The 16,963-nt window shown below is 32.9% G+C and overlaps 2 pseudogenes; one reads left to right on the forward strand and one right to left on the reverse strand.

Annotated features, from left to right (window-relative positions):
- The first annotated feature begins 4,633 nt into the window (after positions 1-4,633).
- LOC118603569 lies at positions 4,634-4,752 on the forward strand (annotated as a pseudogene).
- Positions 4,753-16,381: 11,629 nt separating this feature from the next.
- Positions 16,382-16,499, reverse strand: LOC118603559 (annotated as a pseudogene).
- Between the last annotated feature and the right edge of the window lie 464 nt (positions 16,500-16,963).

Genomic DNA, 16,963 nt, shown 5'->3' on the forward strand with positions numbered 1-16,963 from the left:
CATGATTTAAAAGGAGATACTGCTTACCTGGTCTTTACCTCCATTTCCATCTAAGCTGTGCTATACTTTGCCTTGCTCAACATTGTCCTCTTCACGGGCCCTGAGAACGCCCAAGCCCCTTCCTTAATGCGAGCGCATGTCATTGCTGTTCCCTCTGCCAAAAATCCTCTTTCCCTTTGATCATGCCATGCTCAACAAAATAAGTCTTCCTCAGAGACTTCCCTGACCCCCTTTCTAATATGTTTCCCCTAACTTTATCATAGCACATTATTGCTTTCAGATTAAATTCGTGGAGGATAGGACAAAAGACAGAAGAAAGTTAGAAAGATGACTTTATAGTCCATGTGAGAAATGAGTCCTGAGTTAGAAGTAAGCTAGTTAACCTCTGATTTTGTTAGGTCCTCTAATGTCTGAGGGATTTTCTACCAATGTCTTGCTGCATGAGAAAATGAGTTCAATTCAACTCAGTGAGCATTTTATCAAGTATACAATATATATTTGATACAATGATAAACATCCCTCTTAACATTGCCCTCTATCTATAACAAAGTCATGACAAGGAGCCCTTACATTTGGTCATGAGGGTGGCATTATACTGCTGTTGCTATGCAGTTGTTGCCAGAGTCTCAGAAGAAGTAATAATAGCCTACTGAAACTATTACTAGGGGTAAAGCCTTGATTGCTAGTTATAGGGCCTGGTACAGTAATATAAAGGGAAGCAACAGAGCCTGTGTTCAAATATTTAAAACTTATTAATCAGGCTAACAACTTATTAAATAAAATATAGTGTATCCTCTACCTTGAAACATGTCTTAATAACAATTTAGAAAACTAAAATTATTGTATATTACATGCTGTCAGATGACAAACGATTGAAATTAATAGTTTTAACATATGTCTGATGTCCTGTTGATGGTGAATGTTATTTTGATGTGTACTCAAATATACATAATTAAAAAGTATTATATATTTAGTTTAAAAACTATTTTCTTGTCCTCAATACAATTTCACATAAATATCACACAATTATAAATATGTTAGAATCTATCTCATTATTGTTCTCTGAAAAGATTTATTGTTATTTTTCCCCTCTTATCTAAGAGCTTGAATTGCTCAAATCCTTCCTTTATTCAGAAGCAGACTTTCTTCACATCTGCAGCAGCATTATTGACAAATCTTCAAACCATTTGGACATAGTTGCCTTTCCATTCAAAAATATAGGGCAAGGGTTGGAAAGAAATGTTTCTCTGAGGTCTAGATGCTGTTAAATATGAAAGTAAACATTTGGGTTTATGGAACGCGTTATGCCAGACCTGGGCACCAAATTCTGAGTTCCCGAGACACCATGTATTTCTTAGTGATGTTATTTTTGTGTGTTTGAAATGTAAGGGTATCTAAAACGTGGAGCACAAAGCTAAGGACACTTCTACCTAGGTCTAAAATAATACCAGACAAAGTTGATACTGGTATTACAAAGGGAATGTGATACCAGAAAATCATAGAATTATATATTAGGAAACAAGCTGGGCTCCCAGTGAGGAAATGATTCTTTCCACTGAAAGAAAATAACCACATCATAACAGTATAGATAAAAGGGAATTAATCCTGAATAACAGTACAGCTGGTGAAGTGGTCCCCAACCTAATTTAATTGTACATTGTAGTCACATGTAGCTGTTTTTAAAAATACAGAGCTAAGGGACCTGTTTCTCAAAATTCTAATTTAAAGAATTTAGTTTTGGGATCAGGAAGCTATATGTTTAACAAGCTCCTCGTATGACACTGATACAATCTGGGAACCATTTTATAGATTATTAGAAAGGAAACTGAAGAGCCAAGTGCGCGCGCGCGCACACACACACACAACATTCAGAGCATCAATTGATAAAGCAGAGAGCTAAAATTTTATAGACTGTAACTAAAACTAATATTGATAAAATACACACCAAGCAATTGTAGTTCAATCCTAAAAAAGAACAAAACTAAAGAAAATCTGCCAAACTAAAGGTAGTCGCAAAACTTAACTGAGAGCAAAAAGTTTAAAACAAACAACAAAAAACAAAGCAGAGAAAAGATCACAGTTACATTTTTGCAGAAGCATAAAAAGCTTCTGAAAAAAGGAGAACAGTAATAGAAGATTAGAGAAAAATGCACAATTAATTTTTTTTACATGGAATGAATGAGGGAGATTTTTATACAGGAAGTAATGTTTGAGCTAGACTTTGAAGAAAACCTTTATGTTAATTGGCAAGCAGAGTTTTTTAATTGACTAAATGTTCCAATTAAATGAAAATAACACTAAAATCTTTAATTATTAATTCTTCAGAAGATAATTTAGGATCTTAGAGTCTCCAAGTCATCACTTCAGACATACATTTTTATAGAACTTGCTAAATTACTGTTTTTTGTTAAAGAGTCACAGGATAGTAAATGCTTGAAGAGGAAAAACAAGTACAAAACAACAGTACATATTAAAAGATAATTTTGAAAGGACTAACGTAGCCATGTTTCTGAGAAATTGATGTGAGAAATTGAAATAGCACCATTAAGTAGAAAGTGTGTGAAGATGTTACAGCTGTAGCAGAATAGTGCTAGGTAGAGGGAGCTAAGCCAACTGAAGAGTAAGTAGTTAATAAATTTTGAATCAATTTGCCACTTAAATGACTTGTATTTTTTTTTCAGTGCTCTCTAGCAAATATAATCAGAATTAAAATTTACTAAATTAATAAACAAGGATTCATGTGCCTTAAAAGCTATAGCTGGAAAGAAAAAAATGAGTAAAAACAAAAATGGCCAATATTTTCCTATCAAAAGTCACAGATGTATCAAGAATGAGATATTTAATAACTGTGCTTATTTGTATATATCCCTTTAATCAAGAAAGGATGATTAAAAACAAAGTTTGTCTTTCTTGTTATATTTCATTCAAGTGTTTGTTGTGGTCCTAGGTATAGAGAGTTGGACCAGTCATTCATCCTTCTGTTTTTTGCAAGAACCCCCTCTTATCTTAGGTTATTTTCTTATCCCTTTATAACTGATTTATATTTCTATTCAACTCTTCATCGCAAGAAACCTTTCTAATGCATTTAATTTATATGTCCTTAGTTTATTACTTTTTCTCCCACTCAAGATCTTTAGTGCTGATGTAGTTGATTGTTTCTAAGAGCTGCAGTAGCATTTGACATTATACATACCACATTTCATTCTTTGACGCTGTAGTGATGAACAATGATACTGCCTCCTGTTTCGTTTCACCACAGACACTATCCTTGAATATGTTCCCTTCCAAGACTTATGCAGTTAACACCATTATGTATCATTTTCTCTTGGATACACACACATGGTAATTCTGTGTCATGGAATATATATATATATATATATATATATATATACACACATATATATACATACATATACACATACATAGACAGTAATTTGTATAATTAATATATATACAAATTACTGTCAAATTATTATACAAATTCTCTTCATAACTCCTGTATCAGTTTAAATGACCATTAACAGTATTTGCCAATATGTAGTATTGCACTACTCTTTCTATTTTTGCCCTTCTAGTGGATGTAAAGTATTATTCCAGGAAAGTTCTAATATTAATTTATCTCTGAAAATGAGGTTGAGAATTTCTTCCTATGTTTACCATTTACGTTTCTCCATCTCTGAATGACCTATTTATATACATCATGCTTTTATTTCTATTAGCCACATTTTATTTATTTTGTATGTTCTAGATGTTAGTCAAAGTATTTAGTTTTAGACATTGTAGTTATTATAGATATTTGTTGGATATCTGTCTTATGATACTATAAATTCCAGGAAGGAAAGACTTTGTCTTATTCACCATGTTGTCACTAGTACTAAATATAGTACCTTGTCACACACAAAAGTATTCAATATATTTGTTGAATGGAATGTTCCATTTTTGTTTTAACACTTTCACACACATAACCCTGTTTGCCATGTCTCCTTGCTACTCTTGTGGCTTAAATGCATTTGCTTCCCTTATTTCATCAGAATACTAATTCCTTTAGAAGTTATTAGATAACTCAGGACTGGATTTCAATGAGAGCTTGAAAAAATGATTGGTTCTCAATTTCTGTATGATAAAAAGGCTATTAAAGTTGAATATCTCTATATTACCCCACCTTGCATACAAGCACATGTGCCAATAAGCAAATTATATCAACATTATCTCATGCCAAGACTATACCTAGAATACTTAAAATTTACAAGATTATTTGTAAGTAGGGAAATAAATACACAAATACAGTTGAGCCAACTCTAGAACCCACAACCCAGTAAAGAGTTAAGCAGATTCAATCTAGAAGAGAAGAGTAAGATATGTAGACCATGGGTAATGAAACAGATAAATTTACTACAAGACAGATGAAGAAAATGCAGAAACCATATCTCCCCGTATCCGAGACCTGGCATATCTGAGCATTGTCTACTGGAAAATCAAAAAGAATATCTGAGAATGTACAGAATAAGAAGTGGCTTTTTTTTTTTTTTTTTTTTTTAGAAAAGAATGTTTTGAAGGCAGGAGAGGAGGTAACTTGGAAATGAAAGGGATCTTTTGGAGGCCTGGTGGAAAAGGATTTAAAAGATATTTCTTTGTCTACAGCCATGCCAGCCTGAATGTGCCCGATCCCATCTGATCTTGAAAGCTAAGCAGGGCCAGGCTTGGTTTGTACTTGGATGGAAGACCACCTAGGAAGACCAGGTGCTATAGGCATTTATTTTTATATATATATATATATATATATATAATGTATATATGTATATATGTATATATGTATGTGTATATATATATGTATATATATATATATGACTAAAGATCAGAAGAGAATAGCAATATCTGCCTTCCAAAAAATTACAGCATTGATTATGGAACCTACCTATTATATATAAGCAGAAGGACATTTAGAACCTCTTAAAGTTTAGTCTGTCACCCAAAATACTTATAACTATCTACATATAAACAGAACTCTGGTAAGGAAAATAAAACATTGAAAAACAAAAGTAAAAAAGTGACATCTACAGAAGTTACTCTAAGAAAGCAAAACAGAAAATGAAAATTAAAACATTTCAGTTGATTAAAAGTCTCCCTGCCATCTTCTAAAAAAATTAGTGTACTCTACAGTCTGAATTCTGAATTAAATATGTTTAAAGGAACTTTTGGAGGTAGAAAAAAATAAACAGTCAAACAAAATCAAACATTAAAGCAGAAATTCAAAATCTCATAATAGAATTGGGTAAAAATGAAGTATATAAAAAAGTATCCAATTTCAATAATGAAAATAAAACTTTTAAAAAAAATCTAGAAACTTACAAAACGATCTAGCCAATAGATTTGGTAAAAAGTATATCAAAAAAAAAATTGAAAATCAGACTTAGAATTGGAGTGAGATGAAGTAGAAAAGACAAGATAAAGAAAGACTATAGGTCATGAAGTTCCAATGTATACATAACTAGAGTCCTAATGTATTTATAACTGGAGTCCCTAAAATCAAAACAAAACTATTGGTTATAATTATAATAAAAAATTTCCCTAGAATATAATTATTCAAAACTGCATCTTGAGAGCATCTTACATTTCTCTGTGTATGTAGGTGTAGTGGTATGTATATGGATATGGTACATACGAATAAAGATTAATATTATATAAGTTCATTGAATAACTCAAGTTTTCTGTAGAGTTTAAAATTTCAATATAAAATCTGGTTAAAGTAGTGAATGTTATACCTATGAGTAAGATATTTCACAGATAGTTATAAAATTTTTATGACAGTGTTCTTCCCATAAATAATAGTAATAATAGCACAATGCTTACTCTGCATTAGGCACTGCTATTCTAAGCACCTAATATATAGTATGCCATTTAAACTTCACAATAACACTATAAGGTAGGAAATATTTCCATTTTACAGATGAAGACACTAAGCATCGAAAGGTTAAGGGGCTTATTAAAGATTACATAGTTAATGAAGAAAGGATCAACAATTTTAACAAACAGGCTTAAGCTTCTCTCTTAAAAGTCACGAATGGCATGTTTAAGTATTCTGCTAATTGCAGTATCGACGCTGAGTTACACAGGCTTTTTATATATAATATACATATATGTATGTACATCTACATATATTCATAAATGCATACATATGTGTATACATGCACACACATACACATATCATCAGAACAAGGAGTGAATATCTATATTCCTTGTTTCTGATGTGCATCTTTAAGACAATAGGCCAAGCCATGCAGTTCAGGATAAAAAGCTAGGGAACAAAGCAAACATACCTTGTTTGTATGACAATGGTTATTGTTAGAAGTTTGATGTTCAGGAGCCAGATACAATTGATGGGTTAACTCAGTAATATAGAGATAAAATTTTTATTTAGTCTATATTAACATGCATTTATTGAGTGCATATGTGCTATGCATTGTGGTGGTAGAAGCCAAGATTACACTGATGATTGATTAAATTCTGTTTGCCTTCAAACATCTCATGGACTATGTAGATGAATTATCATGCAGTGTGACCACTGTTCTGGGTATTAAAAATTACCAAATTATGAGAGTCAAAAGGACTCTGTGCAACATCATTAGTTGTCAGTGAAAGTTTTAGTTAAAAAAAAAAATTAATTCAACTTTAAGAATAAATTAAGAATCTAGCAGAAGTGGCACTTTATTTGTGTTTTGTTAAAATAGGTGTTTTTATGTTAATGACTTGGGAAATCTAAATTTATAAGTGTTGAGAACATGAAGAAATGCTATTGCTTCTGCAATGGAGGCAGAGAATGATTTATTGAAGAAAAAAAAAAAAAAGACAAGTTAGTCTCTCTAATTGCTCCAATGCACCCAATGAACATCTTGACCCAGGATTTATCTGCAAAAAAGATAAGATTCAATTTTATTTAGTTAATACTTTTTAAGTTGACAGATGACCTGATTTTAGTTAAGTATCACTAGAGGAGATTTCAAGGAATCATTAATATCAGAAATGGGGGAACAACCTTAGAATACTGATCTTAAAATATATGTAAACTTATCATGAAACTCTCAACAAAAGTAATAAAATCAGGGCCCTCAGAATTTCCACCTATATGCAAACTAAGGATTAGATAATCTGATAATAATGGCCTTTGTTACTCCCTTTGCTGGCTGAAAACAATTAAATGCATTTCAATGGAGCCCACATTATCTTTTGAGTTGAGGTATATAAGACCCATTTCTTCCTGTGAACCAAAGCAAATTTAGCAAATCTAACTTTCAGAGTGACCACAGGAGAAACTGTCACCCTTTCTTGAACAACTGTGAAATGGATGCTTTCTAGCATTGAAGGTAAAAGAACTCAAAAGATTCATTTCTGAGCTTTTCTCTTCTGTGACTGATGTTTCTTCCACTGTTTTTAACTTCTCTTCCATTTTCCTATCAAAAGTTCATTGACCAATTTGTCCTTCTCCACCTACAATGATAACCAGTTCTTGCTTTAATTAAGATTTGCTCAGTGTTTTCCTGCACTGAGACACCCTCTGATTTAAAATGTTTCATTCTGATATTGTATTTTCTGGCTGTTTAGTTTTGTTGTTTGTTTGTTTGTTTGTTAAATACTGTTGTAATTACACTGATAGAAATTATTCATGTTGCTAACAGATTAGGACTTTTTTTCCTGTTTGTGTTGATTATTCTGTAAATAATAATTCACCTAAGACTATGTTCACTGAAAAATAATATTGACTAGATGTTTCATCACCAAAAAGGATTTATTCAGGGAAAAAGAAAGGCTTGCAACGCAGTAAATGCAGACATGGCAAGCCATGTGCACACACTTCCCTGTGTGCCAAGATATTTATAAAAGGAAAGCAGGAAGTTAAGGGGTGGGCAGTTGCAAACATAGAGCTATACTGTAAACAGAGTTCTTCCTGTACAGTTCTTGAATTATGTAGAGAATTAAATAGAGTGGGAGAATTCTCTCCACCCCACCACCCCACCCCACTACCTCCACCACCCCACCACCGTAAACCCTAGCTCCTCCCATGGACCCTCCTGACCGATTATGTCTTTAGAGCAAATACATTACAATTGTATTATAAAATCATTCTTATGTTAAAAAATGTTGAGATTATTAAGGACACTATTCTTAATCCTCAAAAAAAGCATGTGATAGGATACAAATGATTAAATGTCTTTGATTGTTGTTCTTTGTAAGAAAATTGCTTCAGTAATCCAGTGAGCACATTTTATTTTATTTATTACTTAATGCAAATTAAAAAGTAGTTTATTTTTTTATTGTAGCATTAGTTAATGAAATCCAGTAAGGTTCAGGTGTACCCAATGAGCCCATTTTAAAGAGTCACTTTCTCCAGAATTGGATTCATGCTCCTCCATTCGGTCATTGTAGACCAAGGTCAGAGAGGAAAATTATTTCTATTTAATAATTTAATATCTACAAAATCAATGCAATAAGTAAAGTAGAAAAACAAAACACACTAAAAATATGCAGTTGGAATTCTAAAAATTGTATGTTAGGATTGTTTAATGAAAAGACAAAGGAGCGACTTTATTGTCTTTAAGAACATTAAAAGTCAATAGCAAGAAAATGTCTACCCTTGTTCTCCATCTCCACAAGGAGGGTAAGCTAAGTCCTTGCCTGTTTGATGGCAGGGAGCCAGATCCAAAGACCTATGATGACTTCCAGCTCTAAGATTATAGAAAATGTCTTGCTTTAAGAGTATTAAACTATGCAAAGGCTATCAGAAAGGTTGAGACTACTCGTGGAATGATTTCTGAATATTTTTAGTGATTCTCTTTATGCATATAAATGAAGCTATTGCCCTTTCATCAGGGAAGCAGGTACTTTTGATTATTTGTCTACCAGTGTTGGTTTACTTATATTCTTGTTCAATGCAGGCTGTCGGGAATGCTTGGGGGCAAGCAAACTTAACTGATGAACTTGGGTTCTAAACTTAGAACCCTTGATTCATTAGTACCAAACAAAATGAGCTAACTACCTAAAACAAACCACACGATAATATCTAAGGGTAAAATCTAAGCAATTTAGTTTCCAATGCATATTTTGTCGGAGGAAAAGAAATTAGAAATAATAAATTTTCGAGCCTTCCTCAAGGAACTGAGTCTATAATGGAGGCTTATAGAAGAAAGATATGGACAGATTCTACCATACTTGATAATTGAATCTTTTCAAATAGTGCAAAGGTTTTAGGATCCAAACTGAAATGACTGAAGTATAAAGAAAAGGTTATTTTCTTTCTGACCTGATTTGTGGATGCAAAATGCAACCCACTGATTCTTTTTCATTAAGCCTCTAGCCACCATGGTAACCACTTTATATTATTGCTCAACCTGGTCAGCAGTTGAGCCAGTTTTCAAAGGGTGATGGCTTTAGAATAGCATTGACAAAAATAATTCTCCAATAAAAGATAAGTATTTTCCAGAAGGAAAGACTTGGCTCGAAGCCTTCCTGTTTAGTGTGAAAAGCAAAAGATAAATCAAATATATTCCCACTGTGGAGCAAGTAAAAGAAAGTAGTGTATTTTTGTAGGCATAGAAATGGAAATTAAATAACCCATATATCTTCTGCCTGCAAAGTGAGGAAACCTTGGAGAGCAGATACATTTCCTTTTGGTGGGACTTAAAGTACTGACTTTAATTCAGAGAGGAAAAAAAAAACTGAGCAAGTAGAAGACACTGGAGTATAGCAATAAGGAGCAGTAGCAGAGTCCCAATCTCATCCAAATGAAGTGAGTGCTATACCAGAAGGAGCTGAGATAAAATTGCGGCTGAAATGTTTTTTCACCAAGAGAATGAGTAGATAATAGATAACTTATTTCTGCTTGCAGTTTCTAGCATTCTAGCATTAGATACAATGGGGGAAGACATTCTTGCAATTTTATAAATGCTTCCCAGAGGAAAGAACATGATACGACATGGATACCTTTTATAAATGTCAAATAAATACATTACTGGATTACAGAAAATATAGAAACTGGGCAAAGTTGCTAATAGAATATTAATATTGAATGTTCTTTTGAGAATAACAATTTTTTAAGTGGAGAAATTTTTTCTTCAGAGCTATGAAAAGTTCACTCAAGCTTCAAGAATCCTTGATTTGGGCTCAGATGAATCATGTGAGGGGCAGGAGGGCTAGGAGACAGAAGAGAGGTTGGCCAAGTTCCCCACTGCCTTTGATCTCAATAGGGGCCAGTAAACCCGTTAAGGCTTTTCTCTTTTCCTCTGAGCCCTGGTAAGTAGAGCCTGAGTGACAGACTGTGAACCTGCAGTCTATAACAGGCCCCTCACTTTCATACTTGACTATCTGGTTCTCTAGAATCCTTATGAGTCCTGTCAGTCAGCTTCCTTAACCTGGAGTAGATTCAGAAAATTTCTAGCGTTTAATGCAGAAGAAAAATCGAATCCTTGCCTTATTCTCAATATCTTTAAAATGTGAAAATTATATTTAATTTAATTCAATCTGCCTAATTCTCAACTTCGATGTCAGGGCAATCCCCTTTCTTACTGGCTGGGTGCTAAAGGGAGGGAAAAAAACCTCATACCCACTTTCTTGAGGTCCATTTCTAATTGTGACTTGCTCATATTTGGCCATATATATATTTGTGTTAGGATTCTTATAAAAAAGTACAGAAAATTCATATTTATTTATTGTTTGCATTGTTTCAGTGTATGAGGGCATTATATATTATCTTTATTTTATATGTATGCAGCTAATGTCAATATGATTACTAAGAGGCAGAGCTGAAGTTTGAACTGAACTTTGCCCCTTCTGGTTCACTACATGCATAGGAGGCGGGAAGAATAAGGGATGGAAAATGTGCAACTAAGATAACTAATAGCCAGCTGTTCACACCAGTTCGCTAAAGTATAAATTTCAAATGCTCTTTCCAACAGTGAAGGCATCTCCTTAGCATTGCAATGAAATTAACACCATAGAGTCAATTGAACTCCTTCTTAGTAACAAATTAACTATCCCAACTCAGTTTTTCTTTTTGTGAATTGAAAATAAAACCTACATGAAGTAGAAGGAGTAAGGATTTTGAAGTCCCTTTGTGAAATTGACCCAGTGACTCACTTTCTGAGCTTCATAATTTAAACTTGGGTCTAAGAAATTATCTATAAATATTAAGGCATAAACTTTAGTTTGTAGATTTCATTTTAATTCTTGTATTTCTTAACAGCATTTTGTTGTTCTTTGAAGTCTTTTCTTTTTTCTGAATATACAGTATGTCTGTCAGGACTAGGCTAGGTAATACTGAGGTATCACGCTGATACCTCAATTGCTTACAGGAGTAAAGGATGCTTCTCACTCATGTTCATTGTTAATCAGCTGACCCCTAGTCCACATTATTTTTGCTTGAGAATCCAGATTAGTAGAATCTCTGTCTGGAACATTACCATTATTGTAGTGGTAGGAAAAGAGATATGGTAAACTCCGAACTGCCTCTTAAAACTTCTACCCAGAAGTGACATGATGCCACTTCTACCCACATTTTATTTGCTAAGCAAGTCACAGAAGTCTTCATAGATATCCCTGCCACAAAGGCAAAAATTATTGTTCTCGTGTTTTACACACACACACACACACACACACAACCTGTATATATGCATATTTAATTAAAATATCTTTATATACTATCTGTATGTATGTGTGTGTGTATATATATATATATATATATATATATATATATATATATATATGTACCTGTGTGTGTGTATGCACACACACACACACACATACAGTGCCCTAGGGAACACAGAAAAAAGTCATAATCTCTACCCTAAGCAGTCCTCAGTTTAGCGAAAAAGATATTGTGCTTCATTTGTCTAATTAAAGAATTTGAAGTAAAAGTGAGAATAGAGATAATTATTTTTATCTTCTCTTTATTAAGACCTTGGGAATGCTCTAGATCATGCCTTATAAATTTTTTTTATTCTCTGGTATTTTTTAAGGGCCATCTTAGTCATATCTATCTTGCTACATGATCATCAAAACATAGTTATCAATCTTCAAAATGTTAAAACCACAGTTAACAGGTCTAACTTTCTCAATCATTTAGCATTCACTTTGTATTAAGGTAGAAGACAGAACCACTCTCATAGAAGGGAATATCATCTCTGAGCTATAGAAGCAATAATCAAATAGTATCACTTTGCCAACTAAAGCAAATTTAGAAATGAATTCAAATTTGAAGCGGCTACAACACTATTTCAAATTGAATTATTTTAAATTCTACTGTGAGTAGCTTTCACTATTAATTTATAATCATAAACACAATATATAGTGTTGAGCTTACATAGTACTGAAGTATGTAATATCGAATTAAAATGTACTATGCGCCCAGTCACTTTGCTTATGCCTCTTCTTGAAATCCATTGTAACCTAAATTTTTTTCCGTATGTGACCATGAATTAGCAGAGAAAATGCTCCAATTCCCATTTTCCGTTCTGTTTTGAAATTTTCTGCATCTGCCCTCTTACATATTTAATCTATAGTCTTTGCAATGTCAAGTCACTCTCCTTCCTAGCATTCTTTTCACAAGTGACTTAGGTAGTTTCATGTGCTTTTCTACTTGTGATACAGTACTCCACTAGGTTGTTGCTTCATTTACCAGATCTGTGCCAATGTCAGAGCCTGTATTATGTGATGCCATTCTCCAAACTCTTGAAAAGTGTAGTCCTGGACCTATGATGGTCTTATGGTTCAGGAGATATTTCCTACTTAAGTTTTCCAAGCAGGTGGCAGGCTTGCACTTCTCTGCTTCCTTTAAAGTTAGATGTGGCCATACAGTGCACTTTGGCCAGTGAACTATGAGCAGAAGAAACACGTGTCATATGTTTTGGGGAGTTTTAAGAGCCATTGCAAAATTTACATTCCCAACTACCTGCTCTAGTCATCAGTCAAGTTGGGGCCCTCATCATTCTGCGTCCTTGAGTGACTACGAAAGCAGAGCCTGCTTGCAAACCTTCATTGGACTTTTAGTGTGTATGAGAAATTGATGTCTGTTATTTTTAAGCCACTGAAATTTTGTGTTGTTGTATTATAATGTCACAATTATACAACTATTCTGACAGCTATAAGGCTTAAATGACAAACGATTTAGTGCTTTTTGGGGGATGACGAACCACAAAGTATCATTCTCTCATGCTTGGTTATTTGCAGACATGTTCTACAATGAGAGTTTAGAATCTATCAATTTTTATTTAAATCTTTTCATATTCTCACATCATTAAAAAAGATAAAAAGCCCTCAATGCATAATTCCATCCCTGTGTGGAAGAAAATTCCTAAAAAGGTAATTTTTTAACATGCTCAGATTAATACCATGTTTAAGTTTCTTCCAAAAAATTATCTGTAGAGAATTCTGGTGCCAGAATGATTTTATCTCTAAGAAATACCTTGGCATTTACAAGGCCAACATAAACTTGGTATGCGAATTTGAAGATCATTCTCAGAGCATAAGATTAAAAGAAAGCTTTAAAACTTTCAGCTGGTATATATCAGCATGTCCTTTTTAATAATGGGAGGGAAAAAAGCTGAAGGCTCACAACTTTGGTATTTTATATAAAGCAATAATGTTATTTATCCCCAGATCACTGATTTTTATCGGTCTTAAGTCAATTTGCTAAGGTTTTTGATGACTTTTATGAAAAAGTAGGTGGTCTGCAGTGAACATAATATCAAATAGGCAGATGTGTAGGTCATAAAAGCCAGGTTTAAAAGATTTAGTCTGTGTGGCTATATAAAAGGAACTAAAGGCTAAAGGAAAGTGACTGAAAAAATCCTGCCTCCGGACAGTTAACTTAGGCAGAAAATGGCCTGAAGCACTTGCTTAGAACACTCTTCTTTATCACTTTTACCAAATATATAAAATTTCAAAACCAAGATTTACCTTCGAAATTCTCTAAAGTGATCATCAACTTTCAGCTTGTTACCTTTTGTTAAGCCTGTGATTATCTGCTTTTTTGTTTTTATAGGCAGATGAAGGGGTAGAGAGATTGATAAAACATTCAAACTCCCTGGCTCCACCACTGGGAACTTCATATTTAGCGGATCTCTGGTAGGCACCAGAAATCTTATTTTTAAGATCATTATGATATAAAAGACTTTGATTCTAATCTAATTAAGAATAAGACCCAGGCCAATAGAGCATCTTCCATGCAGTAGGTGTTCTATTTGTGTTTGTAAAAGTGGGCAGGTATATTCTTACACATTCGGATGAAGATCTATCTTCTTGCTGTATTAATGTTTTTATTTCTATTGAAATAAATTAATTGAAAACAGTTGAAAACTGATTATGTATGATTAGATGTAAAAACTTGTTAAAAACTTGTACATTTTGAGAACTTTGACACATTTCTTGACTCCTCTGTTTTGGTTTTTGCACTTTTAAAATATGACTTAGTAATATCTACTTGAGACAATTTTAGTTCTAGGAGTAGAAAAAGATTAGTTTCCTTTGCTTCAATTTAACTGTCTTACTGCCTCGAAATCTAAGCGCTTTCTCCTGATGATCTAATTTCTTTCAGAAACCATCACTTCCTTGTTGTATTTTTTGAGGCTTTATCCCCTTTTTCTTTAATTTCTTTTCATTTGGACAAACAGAGACATTGATAAAAATTATTTAAATGTAATCAGCATCATCTAAAGCCAGAAGTAGTGTTATAGCATTTAACTGGTAGAAGCCCAAAGTTCATACAAATATACTTTAGTGGAACATAATAAGACATTGGTGCTTCTAAATAGGAAAAAAATATATTGTAAATAAAATGATATCTACAAATACTTAACTCTGAAAATGTTTATACAAAGATTAAAGGTTTATAAATAATATTTATGTTGTAAACGTTTCCACTAATTTTTAAAATATATCGGCTTATCACAATTTGTGTCAGGAGAATGACAAACTGTTCGAAGGAAGAATCTCCTATATAGCTCTCCGAAGAACTTCTAAATCTCTAAATATATTAAAAATAGAATCTCAAAAAAAATGTGATATTGTCACATCCATGATTATATCTTGATCAGTTTCTACATATGTTTTTCTTAATAGCTGATTATGAACTTTTGATTTCTCTCTAGTTATTTTAGTCTGATTGAAGGCGAACATTGCTGAAAGCAAAAACAAACATTGGCAGGAAAAGGGGGTGGGGCTTGACAGTGGCTTCAGCAGCACCAAAGTATAAGAAGTGGTTTCTTTCAGCCCTTACAGCATCCCTAAGTAAATTCTGTGAAACTGTATGAAGTATATACTCAACTATAACTCACTACTAAATTTTAGCTAAATCAAACTCCTGAAAATGTAAGATAATGTTTTCAAGTAAGAACAAACTTTTTTTACTTGTCATTAAGATCCCCACCCCTTTATTTCCCCAAAGTGCTTTTAAGGATGTTAATCATCATTAGTATTAGTAGCAGCACCATCAACATTATCCTCATTATCATTGCCAGTGTACTGATGAAATTTCAGAATGTTTATTGCATATTTAAAGCGAATAAAACAAGCATATGCCCTTACTTCTAGAAGACTACTTTTTGTAATTCCACATTTTTTAGATATAATTTACATGTAGTGTAATTCACTTATTATATGTACAGTTTTGTGAATTTTGACAACTGTGTATAGTTTTATAACAACCCCCAAAACTTCTTGTGTCCATTCATCGTCCATCATCTCCTCCAACCCCTAGTACCTAGTGATTATTAATAGATTTGCTCCCATAGTTTTACATTTTTCAGAATGTCAAATAAATGAAATCATACCATACATACATAGTGTATTGAGTCTGGTGCGTTTCAGTTACCATAACACTTTTTACATTCATTCACTCTGTGTCACATCAATAGTTTATTCATTTTTATTTGAGTAGTTTTCCATTTTATGGTTATTCCATAATTTGATATTTGGGTTGTTTTTCAGGTGTGCACATTTGAGTAAAGCTGATATAAAATTTTGTATTTTGTATACAAGGCTTTGCATCCAACAGAAAGCATTTAAATTATGATTTGAACTCAATGCTACATGGATATGCCAAGAATATATAGGACCTTAAAATTTTTGATTGAACAATGATTACTTCAATGACAATGTTTTATATAATATATATATAGAACAGTAATATGTTAAGACATAGGCTGAACTGTTTTTTTAGCACATATACATGAGTTACATAGTAACATTTATCCAATTAATAACAAAAATCATCAAAAGTACAGGTATGAAAAAAAACTACAAAATTACCACCTTTTATTATTATTAACATTATATACATTGCAATGACAATGTTAAGATGCTTAATTTCTACTTTTTTTCTATTTTTTTTTTTTAACGCCTACAGTACCTGGTATTCCTAGATGGTCTCCCATCCAACTACTAACCAGGACCAACCCTACTTACTTCTGAGATCAGATGAGATCAGGAAAATTCAGGGCGGCATGGCTGTAGAGAACTTTTTTCCTATTTTTAACTTGGCTCTGTGTTTTAGGCTATATGAGACTCTAACTGAATAAGAGAATCATTATGTTTACATAGTGCCAAGAAAATTAAAGAGTTTGAATTGATATGATCAGTTCTGCAAACACGTTCTGAAAACTGAAAAGACTCTAGATTTCTATTTTTATACATGGTGATGGGATCCATATTTCTTCAGTTAGCTTTTTTTCTCTTCTGCTGCTTCAATACCCAAGAATGTTAATCTATCATTGCATAGGTTCCTTTAAAAAGACAAAGTTATGTAATAAAGACATACTATTAACAGTTTCTCCAGAACTCATTGCTTAAATTATTGGGAGCTAACCTAGGCATTATAGGTAGTTTTAAATAGACATATACTTACATTGCAAGGAGTTAAGACTATAGAGAAACTTGTGTTCCTTCTACCAGTTCACCCCATAATCCCTAGATATATTCT

Source organism: Rousettus aegyptiacus, unplaced genomic scaffold (assembly GCF_014176215.1).
Source record: "Rousettus aegyptiacus isolate mRouAeg1 unplaced genomic scaffold, mRouAeg1.p scaffold_m13_p_5, whole genome shotgun sequence".
Classification (NCBI taxonomy): domain Eukaryota; kingdom Metazoa; phylum Chordata; class Mammalia; order Chiroptera; family Pteropodidae; genus Rousettus; species Rousettus aegyptiacus.